Consider the following 27,862-nt stretch of genomic DNA (forward strand, 5'->3'; position numbering starts at 1 on the left):
AAAAAAATAGTGATTTAAATCACTTTCGTCATGGAAGATAAGTGTAGTGAGTTGTGGGATTAACATCAACAAGATGGCAACATAGGAACTTCTAGTGCTCATCCTCTCCCAGAAACACCAATTTGAGCGGCTACCTGCACACAAAAATATCTTCACAAGAACTCAGCATTCTATGTGAGGGGCTATAGCACCTGGATGAAGCACAGAAATTAGAAAAGATGCATTGAGGTGCATAGGAAAACAATTTCAAGTTACCCCCTTCACTCCAAGCAGGGGTGGCCCAGTATGAAGGGAGACACCCACCCCACATGAAAAGGAGAGTGAAGTGAGCTCCCAACTTCACCATGGGCCCCACCACCAGGCCCATACCATCACCGAGTGGCTCCAGTGAACCCAAGCTCCCACTTGCCCCAGCACCAGACCAGCCTCCAAGGACACAGATACGAGACCCTTGCCAGTGGCCCCTTAGCCTCTTGTGCCCTCCCAGAACCAGGATTCCTTCTGGTCACCGTGGACTCAATCCCCAGGCCTGCCCACCTACTGATCAGACACTTCAACCCAGATCAAGAAATAGAATTTTGTCAGCATCCCAGCATCTTATGAACCTTCCCAAGTACTACCTTGAACTCCCAAGCTAACTGCTCTGTTGAGTTCTAACATTATAGCTTAGTTTTGTCTGTTTATAGCATTTATGTAAATGGAATTTTTGAGTGCGTATTTGAGTCTTGCCTTTCAGTGCCATGTTTCTAAGATTAATCCATTTTATTACGTGTGATTGTGATTCATTTCCTTTTGTTGCTGTATAGAATTCCATGGTATATGAATACACACACATATACATACATATATGTGTATGTATGTATATATGAATTTATTTCAATTCTACTGTTGATAAATATTTGGATTGTGTTGAGTTTCGGTCATGCACATTTCTCATTAGATTTATTTCTACTAATAGCATTTTTGAGGGTAGTTCATTTTTTCTTAAATTTTGTATTCCAAATAATTTTGTTAATGTATAAGAATACAACTTCACTTCTAAGCTGACTCATGTTGGAAGACCTTTGCTATACGAGCCTGTCCACAGGTCTGCCTCACAAGATGGCTTCTGATTTCCCTAGAAGTGGGCAACCAGAGAGAAAATAAGAGAGGGAGAGAGACCCTGTGCCTAAGAAAGAGTTTCCAAGGTAGAAACCATAGTCTTTTTATTTGGAAAGCAACATCTGAATTAAAAAAAGAAAGAAAGAAATTGATTTTAAAATTGCTCTTACATTCAGCGATTTTGCTAACCTCATCTATTATTCCCACAGTTTATCTCTAGGTTGTTTGGATTTTGACATATATATTCTTATACCATCTATTGATAATAATAGCTTTCTTTCTTTCTTTCTTTCTTTCCAAACCTTATACTTTTTATTTTCTAGTCATATTTAACTAGTCAGGATCTCCTGTTCAATATTGTTTATCCTATTTACATTAATGCAATTACTAATACATTTTTGTCTAAATCAATTATCTATTTGCTTTTTCTTTGTCCTGCCTGCTTTTCTTCTCTCCCCCAGCCCCCCACCCCCGCTTTCTTTTGGAATTATTTGCTATATTTAACAATTATTCCAGTTCAACCTATTTTGCTATATCTTATTTTATTTATTATTTTATTGTGGTAAGAACACTTAATATGAGATGTACCCCCTTAACTAATTTTTAAATGCACAATACACACTACACAATTTTTAAGTGTACAATGTTGTACAGCTGATTTGTGCTTTGATTAGTAACTGCCCATTTTCCTTGCCCCCCCCCCCCCATCCTGGGAACCATTATTCCATTCTTTGATTCAATGAATTGACTATTTTAGTTGGTGGGAATGCAAAATGGTGTAGGTGTTTTCCATAGTATCTACACTATTCAGCCTTAAAAAGAAGGAAATTTAACAATATGCAGCAACATAGATGAATCTTGATGTTATTATGCAAGTGATATAAGCCAGTAACAGAAAGACGAAAACTGCATAATTCAACTTATATTCAACTTATAATTCACTTTGATTACCTTCCTATTCTTTTTCTGTTTATCCTAGAGATGACCATGTGCACTGTAGATTAATTCAAGCTGTTGCATAAAGTACTAATTTTAACTCTGCCAACATGAGGACCTTAGAACACTTGAACACCACTGACCATTGTTTTTCTGTATCTAACTTCTCTGCCTATTTGAAACTCCTTGAGACATTATTAATATTGTTTATTAAAATTGGCATCAATTTAGATTTGCCCATATATCTACTTTCTGTTGTTGTGGGTGATGTTTTGCTGCTTAAGTCCTCCTGAATCTGTACCTTTTCACCTGGGATTGCTTTCCTTCTGCCTGAAAAACACTTGTTAGTATTTTAGTTCGGGTCTGGTTGTGATGAATTTGTTTTTATCATTATTACTTTCTACATTTTAGCCTTTATTTTACCTTTACTCTTAGAGGAGTTTTCACTGGCTCTGAAATACCAGTGGCAATTACTTGTTTTCTTTTCTTTAAAGATGTTAATGTATTTCATCGGATTTCCATTGGTTTTGGTTTGTTTGTTTTTTCCAGAAGATAGTTGTCAGTCTAAATCTTTCTTCTTTTCTTTTTTTCCCCTACCCTGTTTTTCAGACATTTTGTTCTCCTGTTGAGTTTTAGCAGTTTTACTTCGATGCATCTGGGTGCAATTTTATTTTTTTTTTAAATTTTCATTGGGGTTTATGATTTCCCTTGAATATGGAACTTGATGTTTTCTTCAGGAAAACACTCTCCTATTTTTTCTCATTTTTCATTTCTCATTTTTTCCTCATTTTTTCTCATATTTTCTTCTGATCTACATTATGATTGACTTGCTGATTCTTCAGTTGTGTCTAATAGGCTGTTACCCCAATCGGGTTCCTGATTTCTATGTAGTTTTTTTAAAAGATAGTTTCCAGATTTCTAGTTAACTTTTCACTAATATCTGTTATCTCCTAAAATATATCAAACGTAGTTATTCTGAAGTCTGTATCTGTAGTTCAGAGTGTTTGTTTCCATGGTCCATTTTCCCTTCATGTTTTCTTGTCTCTTCATGTGCCTGATTATTTCTGATTGCTTGCTGAACATTGTACATACAAAATTACAGGATAAAGTTAGCTTTGTATGATGTTACCTTCCCTTAGAGATGATTTATGATGACTTTTTGCAGGAAACTATGCACACTAGCAATACAGGCACATCTTAGTCTATTTTTGAAATTTTTTTTAATGTTTATTTATTTTTGAGAGAGAGAGAGAGAGAGAGAGAGAGAGAGAGAGAGAGAGAGACAGAGTGTGAGTAGGGGAAGGGCAGGGAGAGAGAGGAAGACACAGAATCCGAAGCAGGCTCCAGGCTCTGCGCTGTCAGCACAGAGCCTGACGCGGGGCTCAAACTCCCAAACCTTGAGATCATGACCTGAGCTGAAGTCAGATGCTTAACTAACTGAGCCACCCAGGTGCCCCCATATCTTAGTCTATTTTTAAGAATTCTGCTAATTTAGGGGGCACCTGGGGGGCTAAATCAGTTAAGCATTGAACTTCAACTCAGGTCATGATCTCACGGTTCTGGTTTGTGAGTTTGAGCCCCACATCAGGCTCCCTACTGTCAGCGTGGAGCTCAGTTTGGCTCCTCTGTCCCCTCTCTCTGTCCTCTCTTTCTCCCCTGCTCTTTCTCTCTTCTCTGTCTCTCTCAAAAATAAATAAACATTAAAAAAAAAAAGAATTTTTCTAATTTAGATCTGAACTTCAATCCCTTTGAGATACTGCATGCTTCTGGTTCACCCTTACTCCTAGAATCCTTACTCTAGACATCTTTGGGATTTTTATTCGAAAAACTGGTGTTTTACCAGCACCACCAGCAGCTCCTTTATTCTAGCTTTTGCCCCCTTCACTCCATACAACCGTCTATGAGCATCGAGTCTCCTTGGCTACTGAGCCACCTATTTTGGAACTGACGGAGGAAAAGTGGCCGCAAACGCTGCATTCTTCTCTTTGAGTGTCTGTCTTCTTCAAAATCTTGGCTCTGTAATTCAACCATGCTCATTGTCCTCAACAGGAAGCTGTGCAGATTACCTAATACTTCATTACTGAAAGTGGGTATCAGGAAGCCCTCCTTAAACTCCATCACGCTTACCTTTTCAACAATTATGCCAGAGTGCAAACATCCAAATAAATATTTCCCTGTCAAATCACCTTTGAGAGCTAGCCACATATTCTAGAATTTTACCAGAGTGCAAACCATTTCGAGAACTCTTTTGAGATCACTGGTTTTTGTTGTTGTTGTTGTTGTTGTTTTTTGCAAATTAGCCAAGTTAATTTTGGTTAAAAAGTTTAATTTTGTTGCTTCTAAAGTTAAACAGTCCCTTTCCCCACAAATGCAACACTTTGATCATATACTTAATTATTACACATACGTTTATAACTTTTGGCTATTTAGAAAATAATCATATCCATAGTACATACATGGAGAGTGACAACTCTTGAGTATTTAATACAATATCCCACAGTTTCTGCAGGCCCTTCTGAGGAAAAGTCCCGAACATTATTTTAAAAATGGCAATTTTACCGGGGTGTGTGCAAAGCCTCCCCAATTGTGACTTTGCAAAGAACGTTAATATTCGGACATGTCAGTGTTCTTGTGTTTTCAAAGAAAATTAAACCCTTGCTGTCACAGTGGTCAATTTTAGAAAATTAAAAACAAACAAACAAAAAACAACACCTTGCTGTTCTTTCTCCTTTGAACAAATAATGTAGGACGCAATCAACACCAGTGGCATATCCATTTACTAACACCTTTGTTACTAAAATATTTCAATTGTCTTTGAAACGCAGCGAATGCCCTCCCCACTTGGGCACTGTCAATTTTGTTCCATGTTCAACATAGTGCCTTGGGGTCGAGAGAGTTCTTCATCCATAAGGCTGCAGATTGCGGCAGACATATGGCCGTGCACAGGAGAGCATCTCTCACATTTGGAGAAAGAGGCTTTCTTGCCTATTACCAGTAAGGGCCTTGGTGCCCCTCTGCATTAGCATTCAGCCCTGTTTGGATCTCTTCTCTGATCTGCCTCACATGGGTTGATTAACTTTGATTAAAGCTAAGTCCGGTCAAGTTCTAAGTAACATGGAAAATGTTCGTAGGCCTCCATAGTTTCTTAATCTCCTTATTACAGCTTCCTGGAAGGGAGTCTACTTTGTTTCTGGATCATCAACAGTTCCATTTGGAACCCGCCACAGTTCCAGGAGAGAGCGCACACAGGATAATCCCCCATCACCGTACGCATTACTGAACCCTCGGCCTGCACCCTGGCTGTGTGGTGAGGCCCGAGGCAGATGTTCCTGGGCAAAAGCATTATTAACGGGGCAGCTGTGCACACAGAAGGCAGTTTAAATTTCCACTGTTTCCTCCACAGCCCCTTTTGGATTCTAAGCTCCAATTTTCTCCATCCCAGAGCCCTTTGAAAATTTTAGAGTCAATTTTTAAAAATTGAATTTAGGGGCCTTGCGAGATTCACCAACGCAGGTGCTAAAAGACAACCGACTCTACTGTGGCTGAGATATTTTTAAGGCTGTAATATCGCTGCAGAAAAAAAAATAATAATAAGGATTTCCCCCTTCCTGAGAGAAAGCTTAACCCTTTTCGGAGGGGAAATGCCTGCTTCCTTTCTGGGACCTGGTTGCCCAAGGCTATCTGGGGAGAGAAAAGGTTATTTCAAGTACTTGGATACTTGTACACCTGTACTTCCCAAGAAAATAAAACACTTCTTCAAAATCTTGACAGCCTACAAGCCGGCAGATGTTCCTGTGTGGCCCTAACTGAAAAGGCCTTATCTAAGTGAATTTTCATTTTCAGCTTGAATTACCTGGTCTCTCTGGCTACAGTGATCAGATTAACTGAATCGTTGCCAAATCTACGCTTGATGTGTGGGGTCTTTTTCTTTTTCTTTTTTTTTTTTTTCTTTCTTTCTTTTTCTTCTTGGACATATTTTTAAGCTTAAACAAAGAATTGCAAGCATGTCCAACGAATACAACCGGAGAGACACCATTTTCACAGACTCGTCTTGTGATCCCCAAAGCCTGTGATGAGCCTGAGGTCCTGAGGCCAAAGAGATCCACTCCCCGCATTAGAGAAAACGTTTCTCGCGCGGAAGGGAGGAAGAGAAGTACACGAGTAGACTCGCCTCCACGGTACGAGTCAAAACTATCGACGCACGTACGCTTTTAAAGGGTACAAGCAGTGTGCGGGAGCATTTGTGAAGAGGTCAGTACTACATTCGCAAAATACAGCAGGGGGAAGGTGACAAGGGCTTCCTGTCCTACCACAGCTGTTCCAAAGGGGCAGGGGCAGGGGAAGGAGGGCCGGCAGCTACTCCGGCTTCGCTCCACCCTCCTCATTCAGGCTGCACGTTACCTTGGCTGTTGACGGCTGCTTTTCTTTCACGGTGGCCATTTTCACGGGTTTTCATGAGTACGTGAAGGTCACCGGGGTTAAAGAGCTCTGCAGTTGTCAGGTTGGGTTCACTGCTCCAACAACCACCCCCACCCTCGACGGCTTTACACAATACAAGTTGATTTCTTGCTCACGTCACGGTCCAGCGGGACATTTCGACCCCGGCTCCTTCTATTCAAAGCCTTGGAGACCCCAACACCGTCCCCACAGGCAGGAGGCAGAGTGCGGAGGGTTGGGCGGGAGATTTTACTGGCCAGGGCTGGAAACGGTGCACATCACTTCTGCCTACATGACACTGGCCAAGATTTAATCCCACAGCTGCTCCTAGCCTCGAGAGAGGCTGGGTCGTGTGGTCTCGCTGGGCGCCCAGAAGGCAAAGGCAAACAGTTGGTGACTAACCAATAGGCAGATCCTGCTATAAGCCAAAACACACACACACACACACACACACACACACACACGAAACAAACAAACAACAAAACAAAAGAAAACCCAGAAACAAAACAACCAGGGGTGGGGGGACGGGGGGACCTGTTCCTCACTGCATAAAACTATTAACAGGAACTTTTGCACACGATCCCTCTCCTCAACTCTTTCCAAAAGGTCTCGGGAAGGGCAGCTATTTGTTTCAGAAGGAGACTCAGAGATTCCTGAGACTGAAGGCATGTGGCCCACAACGGGCCCATGGGCCACGTCTGTGGGGTCCAGCGGAGGAGGAGGGATCAAACGGGTGTGCCTTTAGTCCTTGACACTCTAACGTTAGGAGGTGACTCTGCCAGCACAAAAATAAAGCAAGCTGTGCTTTTTGTAAGTGAAAAGTCTTGTTACATTTGAGGTGAGTCAGGAAAGGAAGCGAGGGGAAAAGTGTCTATTTCCGGGCTCTGAGCACAGCTGAGGCGCCCGAGCCGCGTGCCAGAGACTCGCAGCTGCAGGGGCGCCGCGCGGCTGTCCACCCACCTGCAGGCGGAGCCGCGCGCGGAGTTCTCCCCGAGCTGCTGGTCCTCGCTTCCGCACGTCTTCGGAAGCAGAACCAAATACGACAGCGCTGCCTGAAGTGTTAAGTAGCCCTTCTACGATTCCGATAAATAAAATATTCCAGGCAAGAAAAGCACTCATCTACATAAGAGAAACTTCGTCCGGTGTGCCAAATTTAACGCTTATATTTAAATGCACGTTATGGGTAGCAAAACGTCTTAGTCTTGCCTCTAATCCTATTTGCCGAGCGGTGGTGGTCCCTTGGTCATTAGAAACCACATCCTATCTACATACTTTTGAGGCTTACGAGGAGGACAGTTGCCAGGTACAGTAAACACTGGATTAAAGTGATATTACCAAGCGCTATTTTATGAGCCCATTTAAAATGGTAACCCGGCAACCAGCTTGCTTTTGTCCAAATGGATTACATAGCCATAATTTGCGCTCAGAATTTCCAAATAAGTTTCTTAAAAACAAAAGGCACTTCCAAGTAAATATTTAAATGGGCACACACTTGGAAAATGTTCAAAGAGACCGTGCCATCCTACAAAGAACTGTGTTGTTCTAGAAAAACGCTTGCCAGATTTTCTCCAATCAGGCAATTCAAAATGAAACAAGGATTATGATTAATGTGATTTTATGTCCGGGGGGGGGGGGTGTTCCAGAACTTAAAAAATAAATAAATAAATAATTAAAAGTAAGTAAACTTAACTGTACAGGATAAAAATAGGGAACGAACAGACCAACAGAAACCTGCTATTTGCCTTAGTTGGGAGAAGCGGAACCTCATGCTCCCTCGTACAGATCCCTTACAATTCTTCATTCGCTAAGAGGTAATGAGTACATCATCTCTATCTGGTGCTGGGTGGGCTCTGAGGATATTAACGGTAATAAAAACAGACACAGGACTTGACTCCTCAAGTTTAGCATTCAGGCATTGACAACGGATGACATCTTACCACTGGGGAAGTATAACGTGTGCTGGGAGTTTGCATCTCCTTAGAGGCTGCAGCATCAGAAACAACACTCCAGAAAAAGTGACATTCAAGCTGAATCCAGAAAGATCTGTCAGAGCGAGATAGGAGGAAGGAGATAAGAGGGGCTGGAGTTGGGAGATAATTCTTTGAGATTCCACAGCCTGTGCAGAAAGACCTAAAAGCCAGAGAGGGCACGGTGCGTTACAGGAATTCAAAGACGTGAGAGTGTCTAGGAAATAGTGGTCAGAGGGCGAAGTGGGGAGGGAAGGGGCTGCAGAGATGGGCAGTGGGTGCATCAGGGGAGGAGTGTCAAACGCTGGGACAGAAGCAAGAAACACATGCCACAGTGACAACTATACCAACAACATAATATTTATCCCCCTCTCCCTTTTAATGGCCCCCAAATGGCTGTCTTATTTTAACAAGAAATGCAAGGTAAAATATTTAGACAGATACATAAAGCAAGTGCAACTTAAAACTAAGAATCGCTTTCTTAGTAAAATCCAAGAAAAGGCTTTTACTGGAGATTAGACCCTTGTTGGAAATTGTCACAGCTCTGACCAAACAACTGGTACTTACTGAGTATCTACTACATTTCTATCATGCACTGGTTAGGCAACTGGGGATAACAAAAGACGTATATTTGCTGAATCAATCAATGAAAGACATTTCAGACAAAAGCATTTCTCCTTAAGGCACTGGGTTGTAGAAATAAATCCAGAAACCATGAAGCAACTGGGGGTAATTGTATGTTATGCTGGGCAGCGTGATCTGAATCCAGGAAAAGGGATGATCCAGTGGACAGAATCTTCGGACCAAGGTGTTGAAGAAGTTGATGCTAGAGGTGGGCCCTGAGGTATAGATGGACAATAGAAATGGAAGGGGAGTCCAGGTCATGGAGAGAGTAGGAGCACAAGCCATACACAGGGTAGAGAAACCCAGGTGAATGACCATGTACATGTCAAATAGGACTGGGGCCAATCATAATTCAGAGGGCTTCACAGTGTGCCTCTCCCCAGACCAGGCAATAAGGAGGAATCAAACCAGGAACTACCCAGGTTCCTGTCTTCAACGAGAAGGTGATCTACCTGAGGTACATAAACATGCAAAAATAAACAGAAAACCCTATAAAGCAGACATATGCAAGAAGACTCTAGAGATAGCAGGTGCTTGGCAGAAAAGACAGCACCAGAAGTAAAATTTTAATACTGCACAGTCTGAGCTTGAAAGATCCTTTGCAGTCGCTTTGGCCACAGAGACAGAAAAGGGACTTTACAGTGACCTCTGTGTCTTCAGCAGGTTTGAACATGCATGCATAATCAAACGTGTCTTATACATATAAATGTATCCATGGTTATGATGTTTTAGGTGCTAGTTTTTGCTCGTTTATTATTTTTTTTCATAATGCTTAAGGAATAATTTTGGCTCCAACCTCTTCTACTTATTTAAGTCAGGGGACTTTTTGCGCTAGAAGGATGGTTATCTGTTCTCTGCTGCACTTGGACCAAACTCTCAATTTCATGAGGTCAGATACAGGCAAATTTATGCAAGTTTTTCTCTATGGTCCTAAGATGCTAGCAAAAGACAGCTTTACTGACGTCCCAGGCGATGAGGATAACTGAGTCAATTACAGGAGATGTGTGTGGTTCTTAAGAGCATGGTGCTCTAGGCAAGTCCGTCTCACGGGGCACAGGTTAATTAGTGTTTATTAAGTAGTTCAAAGATTAAAAAAAAAAAAAAAAGCAAAAGAGGACTAAGTAGCAGCTGGGTGAGGTGGCGGTAGTTTTCCTTTTTCTGGTTCCCACTTTCTTTCTGGCATCCAGGCTCTCAGACAACCTTCTACCACCCCGTGGCTTTGGCTACATCTGGAATCTCTTAACTTCTTTGACCCCTTTCCGTCTGTTTCTAGACTTGCGTTCAGCGAAAGAGATGGCGTGGTTGGACTCTACCTTAGTCTCCTTTGAGTAGTAAGAGTGACCTTTTAGAGAGCGCCTGCACACTGCCAAGCACTGTGCTGTGTACGTTCACAGACCTTATTTCATCAGACAAGCATAACAACTCTGTGAGCCAAAGACCAGAGTGTTAAATAACTTGTTCAGGTCTATACAGCAAGGAAGTGGCAAAGCCATAGCCCAGATTTCATTCTTTTTGGGTCCAATGTCCATGTTCTTTCTCCTGTTTCTACTTGACTACCTCTAGAGATCAGACGAAGAGTAAGGACCCCGTGCAATTTATAAGCCGTTTCATACCGGTTATTTTCAATATTGACAATCTCCGGTGGACAGAAGTTCTTTTGAAAGAATTTCCAGCCAAGAATGGCAGTACCAGGTTTAATCAAATAGCTCACTGAAATTATATTTACTGGACAACTTTGAGGGATTATGAATTTATATTCATTCTACTTCCCCACCTGTCTGGGCCCTATTCAGCTCATGCAAGATCTATATGTTGATGGCTCAGATATTCTTCTAATGAGCCAATAGGCCACAGGCAGAAGGGCTCCATACTCCCAATGCTTTCATCGAAGTCTGGACTCTTCTTTTGGGCTGGTGCAATTTTCTGAGGTGGGAATAATACCAATCGCCTTTGATCCCGAGCTTATTCACTTTCAAACATCTATTTTGCTCCCATTCCCAGAACTGTTGTAGGAATCAAGGAAGAAGATGACTATGAAAGTACTCTGAATATTGAAGAATTGTAGTCTAAAGCCACTGAGACAGAAAAATGAATGTCAATACTATTTAAGGCACTCGATATCTGGAATTTATCTGTTACTAATAATTAAAACTAATTCTATTGTTTTACTACACACGGAAGAAAAAAAAGGCTTGAGATGAAAGAAACACGTTCCATAAAGTGTTGAGGTTTGGGGAACTAATTCTCTGACTTGACACGATACATCAGTAGGCATACAACTCCTGGACAGAGAGTAAAGATAAACCTATAAATGTCTGCTACCAGCTAGCATCGATTTTTATCTGTAGCAATATAAGATGACCTAATAAGTGTCATATTTTCTCTGCAAAATATGCAGTGATGGATTGATGTAAATATTCTATTTTATATGCATTGGTGATGAAAAAAAAAACAACTAAGATTGTCCAAGCCATTGACCAATATATCCATCACTCAAGACAGAATTCACTCCTACCAAGAGTCTCCCTGTAGAGCTAGACAGCAACTTTTGTCTCTACAGTAAGAAGTCTGCCAAATTTTCTTTCTCCTGATTCTGTATTCACAGCCATTTAATAAACTTTATAAAAACTAATATCCAATTTAGCAGTTCCCCCCCTCCTTGTGTTTCCCTAAGAAAACAGATCATGCAGTAAAATAAACACGCATAAGGACTTGGGGCAAAGGTATATTCTGTATATGATTTTAATAAAAACATGTTTTACTTTGTGAAAGAAAAAAAAAAAACCACCTAGCGATAGCCTAAAAATATAACACAAGGCAACACGAAGAAAGATCATCTGACTCAAATCTCAGACTCCTGATGCTATCTCAAAACGCCACCATTTCTTTCCATCAGTTAAATTCAAGATAAGGTTTATGCCTCAAGCAAAGTTCGAGCATGTATCACAGGATGATGCTGAGGTGTTCAGAGGGCACTATTACGGCACTAAGGGAGAAGTTGTCTAGAACCAAAAAAGTATGATGAAATTTCTGTTGTTTGCCAGTCCATAGCCGTCACCATATCAACTGAGTGGGAAGGAGCTGGGGAGACATCAGTCCATTCTGGCACAGTTCAGAGAGTTCTGCTTCAGTCAGAAACTAGCAAGGAGTAATAACGAAGCTTCCAGACCTTTCCCACGCAAGGATTCCCAACTGCTGGAAGGTGGTACCGAGGAACCTCCATAAAATGGGGCATTTGATCAACCTCTGTTCTCATCCCCTCTTCAGGAGAATTTAGATTAGAATCTGGTGAGACCTCTGAATTCAGAGGCAACTTCTGATATATGAGTTCCCGATTCTTGTAAAAACAGATCTACCTTTCTAGTTGAGTAGGGCTTTGAAGAGTAACTATGTGTGTGGGTGTGTGAGGGCATAAGCACCAAATGCTGTACAATTAAAATCTATGCAATAGTTAAATGATATTAATGAAAAGCAAATCAGGTGACTCTGCCTCGTCAATATTTCTGTTTCGATGTAAATATTTATATGACTGCTCCTATTAGAGACACAGTAGCATAAGTGATTACTTTTCTTGTTTCAACATTACCACCATTACTGTAATTCAACAGCCTCCGCACAGATTCTCTCCTCTCTTTGGCTTCTCATGACCACAATCACTGCTGCCGCCATCATGCCTGCCCTCTTCTATCTTCTCGTTGTACCCGTTTCGTTTATGGCACTTAAGTCAATTGGAATTCTATAAATATTTATGTAGTTAATTAACATTTGCTTACCCCACAGTATGGAAAGCCCACAGTAGCAGGAACTGGATCCCTCCTATTTGCTGCTGTGGTTATAACCTGACTATCATAATTCTGGTACATAATAGGTGTTCAGGAAATATTTATCGAACAAATAAGTTTATTGAAACATAAATCAAGTTTTTTGATTAACCACTCTGAGGGATTTACAGATAAATTTCATAGGATTTAGGAGAGATAAGATATGTACAGAGTACTATACTGTAAGACAGTATGCCATCAATATTATAGTGGCGATATAAGAACTAAGGAAGTATTGTATATGGAGAGGGTTGTTAATTCTAGACACTAATGAAGATAGAATGATTCTATTATATAAATACTCATTAACTTGAGTAGAGATATGTATAGAGTGTGTATCCAATAACTTATGGATGACTGATGCAGAATACCTGGGTTTTTTTACACTCAGTACACACATCAGAGAATGGAATGCCAACTTGAATTTTTACTTTACATTCTAGAAGAAGGAGGCATTATATAAACAACCATACATAATGGAATAGAAGTACTAATTAAGAAAGCATGACTTCTACATCATTGTAATTTTGCTCTCCAGATCCCATTGAAGTGTAAGCATCAATTAATGAAAAATATTAAGTTCCTTTTAAGTTATTTGCTGAGCGTTCTTATTCACATTCGAACATTTTAAGTAAATAGAACATTTCTTATTTAAAATGTAATGGAAAGATTTAAGAGGAATTATGCTCATGAAGATAAAGTTGTAGGAAACGTACACTCACATACTGCTGGTGGGAGAGAAAATTGATATTTCATTTCTGAGGAAATTAACCTTAATAGGTTCACACTCTTTAACCAAAAATTCCATTTCAATGTTGTATTTATATTTCTAAATATTTATAAATGAGATGTTTATGGGAATTTCTATCTATAATAGCAAAGAATTAGGAACAGCCATAAATTTTAAAATGGAGAATTGGTTAAATTATGGAAATTAAGAAGCCATGAAAACCATGATTGAAGAAAGCATTTTCTCATTCTTCTAACCAAATGAAATCTTATGTGCAATCCTAATATGGAAAGAACATGAGAGTTAAACTTCCCTGATTAAAATGTCCCAGATAACCCACTGTCCTCTACATCCACTGCCTAAACATTGCTCATGGTACACAAACTGCTGCTCAAGAGGAATATTAATTGATGTGGGATTTTTTTTTTTAATAGGCTGGTATAAAGTCCTACAGGGAAGATGAGAAGACAACCCCATCTGAAAACACATGTCAAAATCCTAACAGTGTTTGTCTTGGAATAATGAGATAATCGTTCATTTGCTCTGGGTCTTTTATAGTGTGCAAGATTTTAAAAACAAAAAATGCATTAACTTGGTAGACGTGGAGAAAATTTATTAGTGTAATCTAGTATTTTTATTTTCCAAGTGCAGCACTGCTTCAAATGAGGTATTCCTACACTCCTCCCCATGATCATTCCTGCTCAGTGCCCTTCCAGGAGCAGAGAGGAAAGTAGCTGCAATGTTTCTATGGCCCTAATCCCGGGCATTTTCCTTTTCAGCTGAATTAATGTAATCCAGAGAAACGTGTGCCAATACTGGATTCTAATAGACATGATAATGATTATACGGAATTTTATTTTTGAATTTTTGAAAGACTGCATTATGAAGGAAAATCATCCTCTCTAAGTGAAGCCCTCACAACAAAATTAACTCATACAAATATTTGGTTAGGCAGATGCTATCCGGGTTTGCGAGTGCCAAATGGGAGGTGTTCTTTCCCAATATCAATTGTGGTGCTTAAATGTGTTTTCCTCCAGAATAAATACGTTTTCTTTAACGGGATCTCACCAATAAGCAACCCTACAATCAGTCATGCCTTTTTGGCATGTGTGGGAAGTGTTGGCTTAAGGGGAGTCTGGAAGGCTATCCATCGCCATCATCTGCGTATTCTTGGTCCACAGTGAAGCACAACAGAGAAGGGCCTCTTTATACTCAGCCTCGAGCTTTTCCTTCGGTAGATCCTGCCAGTATCAGCCAGCTGTTGGGGGCTTGTTTGCAAGTGTCATTGTAATTCCACCCGCCTCTGTGATCTACTCTTATTTACATAACAATTTTCATTAAAAAGATTCGTGTTTCTGCCCGAATGTTGTTAAAGGTAATTTTACATCATGCCGTGCGTGGAAAACGATCGCGTTCCACGTGTAGGTAAAACTAGAGTAAAGGAATGTTACTCAATTTTAGTTAGGTGATACTATCTACTATTCCACTGCCCAGAGAGGCTCTGAGCATTCAGCCTTGCCTATCTGTAGAAAAAGAAGACTGGATAGTGCCGTAGGGATGTTAGGAACAGAGTAGTGCCAGCTAAATATTTCTCCTAGACTTGCCCAGAAATATTGAAGGAAGGTTTTTTTTTTTTTTTTTGATGATGATGGGACTCATTACTAGTCAATATGATGCCTATGGTCCACTCAACAACACCCCTTGTGCTCCCAGTAGTTTTCGTCTCCTACTTTGGGAATTACCATTCTAGAATGATGCTGTGGCCACATGTAGTCACCAGCTATTATCTTCTTACCCATCTTCCTCTCTTCCCATTGTAAAGGGAAACACCCACCTCTCAGGGTCTTTGCTTCAGTTCATTCACTCATCTCTCCGCTTCATTCTCATGCTCCAAGGAAAGAATGGGATTCCATATCTTTATGGCTCTCTCTGAAGTTTTCTTGTGTGTCTTTGTGAGCCTTTTAATTTTTGGCTTTCCTGGAGACAAATGCTATATTCAAATTCAGCCAGGTGCTTTCACTAAGCCTGGTATATTTTTGAGGCACTAAATAAATAATAAATAATGCCAAGTCTTACTTTACTACACTTATGTGCTGACAATTTAGTATCTGCACGGGTACCAGATGATGTCATTGCTGCGTGCTTTAAGACTTTCTTTATTACAGCCATGATAGCATTATTTTTAGCACAGCAGGTGTCAAAAAGGTTTATTTTGAAAGAAAGAAAACATAAAAATGAATTATTTATGTGAGTTAAATCAAAATGTACTTGATATAAATGTTTAATCAGTTTTTCACCAACTTCTTTCCATATGCTCTGCCCTGCTCGATGGTGCAGTTCTAATGGAATTACTAAATATATCTTAATAGCTCAGCATACAGCATTATGCAATGGTACTTACACAAGAGGAATTTTTCAACTTATATTAAACAGGTCAAATGATAAAAATTCTGTAGGATGCTCACTGTTTTTACAGAAGATTATTATTCGATTGGCTTAGAAAAATTCAGTAAGTTTGACACTTAAAATGTGCTACGTTGACCATATTTAAAGTTTCTCATTCCTTAAAAAAGATGAGAAGATTAGAAAATAACTTTAATTTTGACTGTAATTGCAAATGTTTTTTCCCCCTGCTTTCATAAGTAATCAGCAGATTTGCTGTTACTCCTGGAATATAAATGTTACAGAATTAAAATGAGGATTCCAAGAAAGACTACACCATGACTGAAAGACAATTTTTGCATTATGGAAGAAACTAAAAACCCAGAGCAGGACCAATATTTTGTATTCTATGCCAACTTCTCAACTGACCTTCAGCTAGTTGCTTCTATATTTCTCTTCTTGGAATTACTTTTTTTTTTCTTTTAAGATCTGTAAAGTCCAACTCCTTATTTTCATTATGTGCACTTTTTTTAGCAAAATCTATGTCTACAAAACAGTCGTTATTTTTATACGCAGATGCTTCACACACTGAAATCTTCCACTTTTTAAGGTTATAATCTAGAAGAGTCACTCAAGTAAAGGGCTCGTGTACAACTCAGACACTAATTTCATAAGAGGGTTCTCAAACTTCCACTGAGCTGTTCTGATAGTAATGATCAAAATCATAATGTTTGTCAATGTTTACTAAGGGCTGTCCACACACCAGAAAAGTGTTCAACATTCTCTACATTCGCTTCAAGATTTTCTCCACATAACCCTATATGGTGGACACCAACCATGACCCTGTTTTCCAAAAAAATAGTGGGAACACTAAGAAGGGGATATGTTTTTATTCAAAAGGAGAAAGCAAGAAAATATCTTAGAGATAGCAGTTGGGTTAAAGAAATGGAAGATTATGGGGGGTTGAGGGTCAACAGGTAAAAACTATGGCATGATTTGGGGCGAGTAACTCCAGCAATCACAGTAATACATGTACATGTACATACTCTGTTCACACCTAGACAAAAATGGACCAGCAGCAGAGACAACTCAGAGGGGAATGGCTAAAATGAAAGGGCTAGAGGGTTTCTTAAGGGAAGAGACTAAAAAGATTCTAGACTTTCAGTGTGGAAAGGTAAACACAAAGCAAAAATATTTAAAAGATAATTAAATGGAGAATAGGGACTAGATGGGTAAAGAATTCTTTACCAAATTCTAGGCTACTGGCAGTAAAAGAAACTCCTTGAAGATTGAAAAAAAATACACTTGGGGAAAAAAAGGAAGCATTTATGGTGCTAATTTGTTCAACAGATAAATGTAAGGCACAGGTTATTGGAGAGCACCGATAGAAAAGCAAATGAGTCCAAGAGGGTTAGGTGGAGCGACCCGGCATCCAGCTGAACACATGTTGCCGAAGCTATAGAAATATTTCCCAAATTCTCTGCAGTCAACCTCACAAAGCAACATTTCCTGCCACACAGCCCTAAAAGTATGGCCAAACCCAAGAAATATGGAGCTTGGTTCCATAAAGGGGGATTTGTTCTAGATAGTGACAAGCCATCAGAGAGAAAGCCTCTGTTCTGTGGTTATGTATTGATACTGCCCAACACACCCATGAGGATTTACTCCTGACTTCCTGGCACCGTGGACGTCATAGAGGCTTCATGGATTCGTGTTGATAGGACAGGCCATGCATGACCCCAGGCGGTGTTGTTAGAGAAATCAGAGGAAAAATCTGGTTTCCTGAGACTCTCCGGACAGTTTTGAGAAGGAAGACCCATTCAAACCTTCTCTCTTTCCTACTCTAAACCCTTTCCTCTTCTTTCTACAGGGAAAAGTGAGTTAACAGCATTAATTACTGGCTAGTGGTGGAAATAACTGAGGGTTTATTGTGCGCCAATCGCTGTGCTCAAGTCTTGCATATGTTGCTTCGTTTTATCATGTAAAGAGAATATATCATTTTATTGCTTCATTTTATTCATGTAAAGAGAACCCTCTTTTTCTGGTGACAGATCCCATACCAGGCCTAGGGCTTTCCACTCTGTTCACATGACCCCAAGTTCCCCTGGCTTCATGGGTGAGAACGGGACCCAGCATGGCCATCTGCTGGGTATTCCATTCTGGACATCGTGACAGGTTCTGGGACAGACAAATGTTCAAGTCAATCTTAGGATAATTTGTCAGGGGATCTTCAGTGGAACAATTGGAAAAAAGTAACTCTTTCTATTGGGGTCACTGTGTGTAGGGGTGAAATAAACCTGGAAAAGTAGAGCTGAGAGGGTGGAAAAGAAAGCACGGCACCCAGAAAGGGACCAGAAGCGAACGCATTCAAGCATGTGCACGCGTGCGTGCATGTGCATGAGACAGGGGTGGGGCGGGGCCGGGGGGGGGGGGTTGCTGGGGCTGGGTAGAGGAGGCAGAGTCGCAATTTCGGCCCCTGCATCTAGACAGGCTTGAAGTTTTCTGGGATGTCAGCCACCAAGTTTTTGTTTCTCATTTCTTAAGCACTTTTGAGTTTACTGTGTGTTATTCTCATAATCCTGACTATTATGAAAAAAAAACTTTATGAAAAATGTATTATTACCGTTTTACAGATGAAAAAGTGAGCCTCAGAAAATTTCATTCAAAGACTCACTATTCTACCTGGGATTGTCTGGTATCTTTATAAATCTTATTCCAGACTTTCCCGGACCTTGATTTTTAACTTTTATATTTGAATTTGCTCATTCATTCTTAGTTCCATCTATAACTTTTTCTAATTATTCTTAATAAAAAAGTTTCAGGCCATCCAGGCAACAGACTGAAGTCACAGTCTCAAAATGATCTCTTGAAGATTTTCATTGTTCATTGTCCTGAGTCACCTAGGCAGAAATCCACCTGAAAAATGGTTTGCATTCGCAATTTCTTCAGCTCATGGTTTGCAGAACATTTGTAAATGAGATGTGAATATTTATAGACGTTTGTGACATTACTACTGCATTTAGAAGCTTTTATACCAAATTATAGATTCATGTAAAGGTTATAAATTAGAAGCTTTACAGAAAATGTCTAAATATTTATGAATTTAACTACATTTAGGAATAAATTTGCAAATTTTACATTTGCTATTTTTTCACATTTATGAGCAAATATGAGTTTTCTAATAATCTATCAAAATGAGTCGGCACTCAGAAAAGCACAAACCCCAGATGGAAATGTTGTCTTCATTTTCTCTGGGCGTCTCCCTCCCCCTCTGTCTCTGTCTCTGTCTCTTGCCTCTCCTTCTCTCTCCCTGACTCCTTTCTCCACCAAAAATAAAATATGCAAAATCCACCAAAGAGATTTCAGTACTCCTGACAATCCCTGGTATTTATGAGTTGTCAATCATGTTATCTCTTTATTTTTAACTCTCTAATCAGTCATCCATCAACCAACATTATCCAGGAGGAAAAAAAATGCACTCTGGAACTCTTAAAACATCATAACCTTTAAGTTATGCTGTGTTCCAACTGAACATACTTGGCATGGAATCAGGCAAAACCACAGTTCTTGTTGGCCGCGCCCTTGAGGAGTGGACACACATAGAAGTCTTGGGATTTTCTGCTTCTGCACACCTCACCCTTGGGAACTAGGGGAGGGAGGAGACCATCACAACTCCGTGTGCTTCAGGTCAGGCTGCCTTTTTACCGGCTTACCACTTTCCTGCACTTCAGTACCAAGAGCCCCAATGGAGCTCATCAGCCAGCACCCAGGCCACCCACTTCATGACTGCTCACATCCAGGGATCTTCCCTGCACCCCACCGAGGCCCCTGGACCTGGTCATCACGAAGAGCCACACCAACACTGAAATCTCAACTGGCATGCATCCTACTCTTTAAGCCCCACCTTCAAGTCCACTTAACTCTTGAACATTTCTTTAGCCTCACCGTGACTTTCAGTTCCTAAAAATCACTATCTATCTCTGTCCTCAGTCTGTCATGGTACCACTTGCCTCCTTACTCAGCTAAAAGCCCATGTCCAGCTCTATACTCATCTCCTTGCAAACACTGCTAACTGCCTTGGCGGTCTCCCCCTCTTCCACCAGGCCCAGTTTCAAACTTGGTTAAATGCAAGTACCTGAGGGTTGCTGAACCTTACTGAAGACTAACACACCACCAGGCTGACTTGAACTTCAGAAACAAAAATACCAAATTCGTATTCAGCAGTGCTGACTCACCCAGTCAGCTGCACAGCTGCGGCTCTTCCTGGGTCACATGGGCCAGGGTAGGGAACCCAAGCCAAAGTCACAATGAGTGTGGAAATGGTCTAATAGGACTGGTTCAGGGATGGGCATAAAATCTAATTATAGCAGATTAGACATAAGGAGAAATTTCCTGTGATTTCTCACTTATTTCTGAGAGCAACTAGGACTTCACTCTCATGTTTCCCCCACTCAAGTTTGATGATACAAATTACAAATATCAAGCCTCGACTTCTTTAGCCACTTTCTTGACGTCAAGAGAGCGAGGCTACCTCGAGCACTGTGGAAAATAGAGCAGATAAAATGAAAGAACTCAGATCCTTTCTGAGACTTTTGAGTTGCCGAATCGTTCAGTGCAAACATTCACCCTACCTCCATACCTTCCAGTTACACTGGGCAATATTCCCTTTGTTGTGTAAGCCGGTAGGAATTAAATTTTCTTTTTCATGTTGTAAACAAGAATCCAAAACTGATAGACATCTTACTATGATTTCTTGCTCCAAAACAACAACAACAACAACACCTTGCTTTTACAGTCTCTTCTTTCATCAGACAGGGATTCGTTGAATAAACGCTCACCGCATACTGCTGAATGTCTCTTTTTTTTTTTTTTTTTTTTTTTTTTTTAAATTTTTTTTTCAACGTTTTTTATTTATTTTTGGGACAGAGAGAGACAAAGCATGAACGGGGCAGGGGCAGAGAGAGAGGGAGACACAGAATCGGAAACAGGCTCCAGGCTCCGAGCCATCAGCCCAGAGCCCGACGCGGGGCTCGAACTCACAGACCGCGAGATCGTGACCTGGCTGAAGTCGGACGCTTAACCGACTGCGCCACCCAGGCGCCCCTGAATGTCTCTTTAATAGTTCACCCCCAGGCTCCAGCCGTAGTGAGGCCAGCTAGGACAGGTATGGGCAAGCAGTATGTGGGAAGTGGCCACAGACAGTGATTTTCATGCTGATGGGGATACACATTTTGCAGTAGCACTCAGCCTCAAAATTGTTCTTTCCCTCCATACAATCAGAATGGTCTATAAAACCCTTCCCCCTTCTGGAAAGGGCAATGCCATTCTTTGGTATTGGGAGGCAGCTGAAGCTGCCAAGTATAGAACACACATCAGAATATATCCACACTCACTTATTGCATTAGTATAAGTGATGGATCTGTGCAGTAGACAGAGAAAAAATGGCAAAAAACCCCCCACAAGGTAATAATAATAGCAGCTACCATTGTTTCAGGATCTATTATGCTTGTAGGCATTGGCATTGTGCAACTTAACGAAGGTACTCGGAGACTCAACAATTCTACGATAGGCGACCCGCACTCCACACGTGGTAAAAATTGAGATCGATCAATGTGAAGTGACTGCACAAAGCCACGCGGGTAGTCGTGGTTTGAATGGCGGCCCCACAGAAGCCCCTCATCTCCAGAACCTGTGAACATAAGCTTCTTTGGAGAAGAAGGAGAAAAGGTCTTTGCAGATGTAATTTAGTGAAACATCTGAAGATGAGATTCTCCTGGATTTAAGATTCCTCAATCCAATGACAAGTATCCTTATAAGAGAAAGGTAGAGGAAGATGAGTCACAGACACAGATGAGAAGGTAAAGGCAAAATGGGGGGCAGAGGTTGGAGAAATGTATCTACAAGCCAAAAACTTCCAACGGCTGCTGGTAGTCATCTGAAATGAAGAAAGGCATGGCATGGATTTTCCCCTCAGAGCCTCCAGAAAGAACAAACCCTCCAACACCTTGGCTTTGGACTTTGAGTCCTCCAGAACTGTGAGAGGACAGATTTCCATGGTCTTAAGCCACCTGGTTTGTGGCGATTTGTTTTGGCAGCCCTGAGAAACTAATGAAAGCTGAAACTCAAACCCACGACTGCCTGCTCTTAGGAGTTCATGCTTGGATCGAAATACCATATTGAATAAAAACTGCTTAAAAAGTGGAGTCTCGGTGAATACGAATAAGAGAATCGAGCATTCTGTGAAATTATCATAGAAGCTCTACAAAAGACATCACCGTCTGGTGCACACAGGTCTCAGTGAGAAGTACAGAAGAGCCTTCGGTGCAGAACAAGAATAATACAAAAGATAATGACCGCAGGCTTTTCACAAGTTTGTTAGTCAAGAGATGTTGCAATTTAGCACCAGAAGGCAGCACTTAAGCTGAAGTGATGATTACTACCTATGATGTGTGTGTTTTGTTCATAAGTAAATAAGTAGATACATGTATACTTCACTAGTTAATGAATACAACATAGTATGAGTTTAAGCATCAGTTAACATTGTGGCTGTCTTTTCAAAGTTCTGAGCGTAAAATACTTACCTTTAGGAAAGGAATTTAACAGGTATTGAGCGACTCCCATACAAGATACTTCATGTGTTACCTCAAGCTTTGAAGCCCGCAAGCACTGCTCCCTTTTTCAAAAATGCGAAAGCCGGGCAGGCATTACTAGCCCACACTGGCCCCATACTTGAAGCCCCAAGAAGCAAGGTAAGAGTGTTCAAGTCTAAACCTTTGTCAATATGCACGCTATGGTTTGAACCCATTTTCTCTGCCTCCAAATTCCGTATTTTCCCCTACTACATGATGACGTCTTCAAGTTGCTTCAAGTGTTGCTATGAAAAAGTCATCTACACTGATCAGTGGAGGTGACAGCTGGAGCTGGTATGCTGGGGACAGGCCAAGGGAGTAACCCTTCTGAAGAAGATACCAGAAGATAGACTCGCCTTCCCCGGGGAGGTGGCGGGGGGGTGCGTTGGGGAGCAGGACCAGCTACCTAATTTGCAGGGCCTTGTGCAAAATGATGATGTAGGACTCTTGTTAAAAAATTACCAAGAATTCTAATAGCAGGGTATTAAACTAAGCCCAGAGTCCTGTTAAGTGTGGAGTCCTGTGGGACTGGGGAGAGAGCACACCTGTGAAGCTGGACATCTGGCTTGTAGAAGAGCGACCAAAGGGACCTTGGTAAAGATCTCCTGCCTAGGTCAACACACCCTTCTCTCTGCTGCTTCCCATGCTCACGTAGGCCCCAGCGGTACTAATAAGAAGTTGGGTCAGAGTTACACTTTCTCAAAACAGGGAGAATCTTTAATGCCCTACTCTTGGTTCTTACACAAGTAAACTACTGCATTGCACTGGGTGGATCCCTGCGTTACTTCACGGTTAGGGACCAGAAGTTCAAGTGCTTCAACAAAAGTATTTTTATGGCAGTGGTCTTTTAGGGAGATAGGTAAGAATCTCGATTCACTTACGTATGTATTTGATCCAAGCTAACATCAACAAAAGCAATGCCTCAGACTTGAAGGACAGGAGAATGAAATGGGAAGGGGGAATATCAAATTCCATTGCCCCAGAGGCCAGAGCTTCTGTGTAGATATGCCTTTGGCAGTCTCAGAAATGCTGTCTTTCAGTTTCCGTAAGACACTATATTCGAGTTCTCTTTTAGAGATCGGTGTTTTCCAAAGTGTGTACAACTGAAAACTCTTTTGAAAGATGTTAAGAGCTAATCGCATAAAATATAGTTTCACGGTCAAGTAAGCCGGAGCTTTGTGCTACACAGAGTGTTTTACTACAGGATGTTTCACGGGCTCGTGTGCTGGAGCGGGCTAAGGCATGCGGCTTTTGCACAGACATCTTGCGGGACCGTGTTCCGTGAAACACACTTTATGAAGCGCTTCTTTATGTGAAGCTGCCTTGCAGGCGGCATGCCAAGGAGGGCATTTTCAAGCTCCATAAGTCCAGGCACACTTGTTTAAGAGCTTGCTTACCTAGGAACTTCTGATTCGGCCATTCTTAGCTCATTACTTCCCCTCCCTAAGTCCCAGGTGGAGGTCGGTACACCTGTTCTCACAGTGTCCTGGCATTTGGTGCTCAGTTCTCACCCGAGGAGCAGATTATGACTGTGAAGATCGAAAAACATTCTCAGCTAATCTTAGCTGTGGGGTTAATACTGTCGTGGGGATCTTTTTGCAGCCTGTGCAGACGTGCGCTGCTCAAAGATCCATCTAGCACTCAAAATGAGGCTCCCTGAGTCTACGCCCCGGAACCCGCCGTCACCGCCGGAGCTGGCAACGTGCCTGGCTGTTCTTGTGTGGCCCAAGGCGAGTTGCTGCGTTCACTGAGACAAGTGGCTGCTGTGCTCTTCCTAATTTTAAATACGCCCACAGAGCAGAGAGGGACTCACAGTTTGATAGATAACTATTTAGTTTGCATCAAGAGTAACTGAGTTTTCCATCCCACTACACTTGAAAAACCCACCAGGCTTTAAGAGCAGCAGTCAATGAGCAAGCGACAACCTAGCCCACACAACCTGGGGCCCTGAGGCCTGGACGACGTTCCGTGGGATGTTGTGTGCCCACCGTGGACATCTTAAGTTCCCAGGAGGCCGGGAGTATGGAGCTAACCACCAGGGGGGTATTCTGACGGGACTAATCACTTTTGGCACTGTGTGTGTTTGTTCACAGAAAGGGAAGTTGAAATCACAAGTGAGTGTTTATTAATAACTGGGCTATGATAAAGGAGTAACCAAAGAAATTCACCATTAAATGTTTGGAGTTGAAAGATCCACATTTCTTGTTGTATTATATTATTCGTGCATTCATTTAACACATATATCGAGCCTCCATTTTGTGCCAAGAACTCTGACAGTCCCAGGGGGATAAGGAGGGAACACAATGGTCGCCGGCCCCCACCGCATGCTGCTAATTAGTTAGCTCTGAAATGGTTTGCTCCAGGGTATGATCATGGAATTGTGATCAGGCCTCTTACGTCCCCTGCCTCAGCTCTCCCTGGCTCCCTGCTCCCCACATCCTCACAGCATCATGGCTCACATCCTAGCTCACCGCCTCAGACCTTCCCCAATTCCTCAGCAAACTATGACTGAAGCAAGGACATATCATGGCTCTCAGTATTCTTCCTGCAATAGGTGGAATTATTTTGGGAGCTTGTGTGCTTTCAGAGGCTTTGACTGTTGTCTTATGTGGCTTGTTGTTGCCAGTCAAACCCAGGATATAGTCTTTTTTTTTTTTTTTTTTTTTTTTTTGTAAATAACACCTAGGTTCCTGGGCCAGTCCTTCTAGATTACTTTTCCTCTTCCCATGTTGACCCAGCCTACTGACCCATGTTGACTGTATCTTCTGACCTTCCTCTTTAGTTCAGATTTGATGGTTACTCGGGTTAATGACTCTATACCTTTTTAGGCATAAACTCTTAACCGGAATCTTTTCTTCATTGTGTTTTATACGTGCCTACTTACTATCCGGTTTCCAGAACTGACACCCCAGCTGGATTCCCTGGTGATTAGAAACCTCCTGATTCTAAACTAGAAGGTGAATTAATTACGACTTAATTTGCTATCGATTTTGTACACTTGACCACTCAAAGTCAGACACAAAAGCTGCAACAGGATCTCCAACTCATAGTTTTGTCCTAGGCTTTCAGTCCAATCGTCAAGTCTCTACCCCCTCCTCTTCTTGACTGGTGCTGCTCTACATTGGTCATAATAAATCATCCCTATAATACAGACCTGGCGGGAGATGGCAAGGGGAGCTACTCTGAAATTGGAGAGTCTGTCAATGCAGGAAGTTAATTCCAACCACAGAGAATCCATGTCGCTTATATGCATCAAACAGGCGTTCAGTTGTCTTGGTATTTCATTCCTCCTAAGAAAAATGATGATCAGAAAGGCAGAAAAAAGCTGCTAACTTGCATTTCTGTGCTGAAAACGGTAAGAAAAAAGAGTGCATATGGAGGAAGAAGGCAATTCCCTACTACTGCGTTTTGAAGACCGAGAAACAGAAACAGCTAGAAGATATCCAAAAAAAAAAAAAAAAAAAAAAAAGATACTCTGATAAAGGGGAGAGTAAGAGGAACAAGGAAAGAAAGCAGATGAGTCATGGTAGTTGTATTAGTCCATTCAGGCTGCTATAACGAAACACCAGACTGGGTGGGTTAAAGAACAGAAATTTTCTCATTGTTCTATAGACTAGACGCCAAACTCAAGGTGTGTCAGGGTCAGTTTCTGGGAAGGCCTCTCTTCCTAGCTTGAAGGTGGCTGCCCTTTTGCTCTTCCTCACATGGCCTCATCTGTGTGGACAGGGAGAGCAAGTTCTGGCATCTTTCCCTCTTCTTATAAGGACAACAGGGCTATCTGATTAGGGCTCCACCCGTATGGCTTCATTTAACTTAATTCTCTCCGTAAAAGCCACATCTCCAAATACAATCACACTGGTAGTTAGGGCTGCAACACCGGAGTTTTGGAGGGACAGAATTTGGTTCATAACAATACCTAGTGGTGATTAACACCACCTAGGTATGAGCAGCACATAGTTAGTCTGAGCAATGTGGGGTCACATAACTAGTGGTTAACAAGACAGATTCTTGATTTAAATGGGCATGACTTTGAATTCTGGTCTCCAACTTTATTCATTTATTCTCTCATTTAGTCATTAAACAAATGTTTATTAAGCATATGTGTATGAAGACCCTGTTAAGTGGTTTAAGCACCGTGGGGTGAATGTAAGCATCTCAGCAGATACAATCTCTGTCTTTGCATGACATAGTCCAGTGGGAGTGCTAGTCAATAATCAAAAACCATACAAATATGTAGTTACCAGCTGTGAGATCTTATACAAGATACTCAAACATGCTAAGCCTCAGTTTCCTCATCTGTAAAATGGACCAATAATAGTATCTACATCATAGTGTTTTGTAGGAGGAGATTAAATGATAAGATGCATATAAGACACAACACCACACCCGACACGTAGGTAGTGCAAACATACAAACGAACAACAGAAAACAACAGCACAAAATCCTTAGGAGGTAACCCCCATCAAGAGGAAAATAATGGATTGTAGATGAGTAAAAAAACAATGAACCACTAGTTACTACAGCATTCTTCATGTGAACACTAGGGGGGCATCACGATACCTTTGCTAGACCGCATATCGCATGTCCACAGGGGAGTGCTGGAAACCACTCATGAAGCCTCATGTGGAAGACAGTGTTCCTCAGATCATCTGCTTCTTCCCGACTTTTAAAGCAAACGATCTGCTTCCAGGATATACTTCTGTGAGTAGTTTTCCTCATCTGCCAAAATGAAAATGTAGGAGAGAGAATTCTTACGTCTCAAAATCCTCGGCTTTAAATAAGGTTAATGATGAAGATTATTGAAAAAACATGGTGATATGTGACACGGGGACCTTGATAATCAGACCAAAACCAAAACCAAAACCAAACCAGTCGTTTCAAGTAGGCTTCATATGTGAAGTTGCAACTCACAGTGACCCCCAAGAGTGTCTTTTCTTCCCTACATCTTCAAGTAGATAAAGCTCTAAAGTAGTAAGTCGGTCCTTGACTATTCCACACAGCTGTTAAGTGCAGGGGCTTTAGTGACCGGCCAAGTTGGTTTGGAGAGTTGGCTTGTAGGCCTGTGTCCAGTACATGGTAGACTCAATAAATGTCTGTTTAAATTATGTTGACTCAGTAAGTATCACTCTGCTCTTTCCTGATTGTAATTCACTTGGCCTCTCTATGCCTTGGTTTCTCCACTGTAAATGGGAAGAGAAATGGTGCCCGTCCCATAGATTTGTTACGAGGCTGCTT

At 41.4% G+C, this 27,862-nt stretch overlaps 1 long non-coding RNA gene across 3 annotated transcripts in view; it reads right to left on the reverse strand.

Moving 5' to 3' along the window:
* Window positions 1-27,862, reverse strand: part of LOC131494297 (uncharacterized) — a 152,822-nt gene that overhangs the window by 99,877 nt on the left and 25,083 nt on the right. For 2 of the 3 annotated variants that reach the window (XR_009253300.1, XR_009253299.1), the window contains one exon: window positions 27,188-27,346. The exons of the other annotated variant lie outside the window; for it this stretch is intronic. This is a non-coding gene — a long non-coding RNA (uncharacterized LOC131494297). The remainder of the gene's footprint in view (window positions 1-27,187; window positions 27,347-27,862) is intronic. 3 annotated transcript variants of the gene reach the window in all.

Source organism: Neofelis nebulosa, chromosome 14 (genome assembly GCF_028018385.1).
Source record: "Neofelis nebulosa isolate mNeoNeb1 chromosome 14, mNeoNeb1.pri, whole genome shotgun sequence".
NCBI lineage: Eukaryota > Metazoa > Chordata > Mammalia > Carnivora > Felidae > Neofelis > Neofelis nebulosa.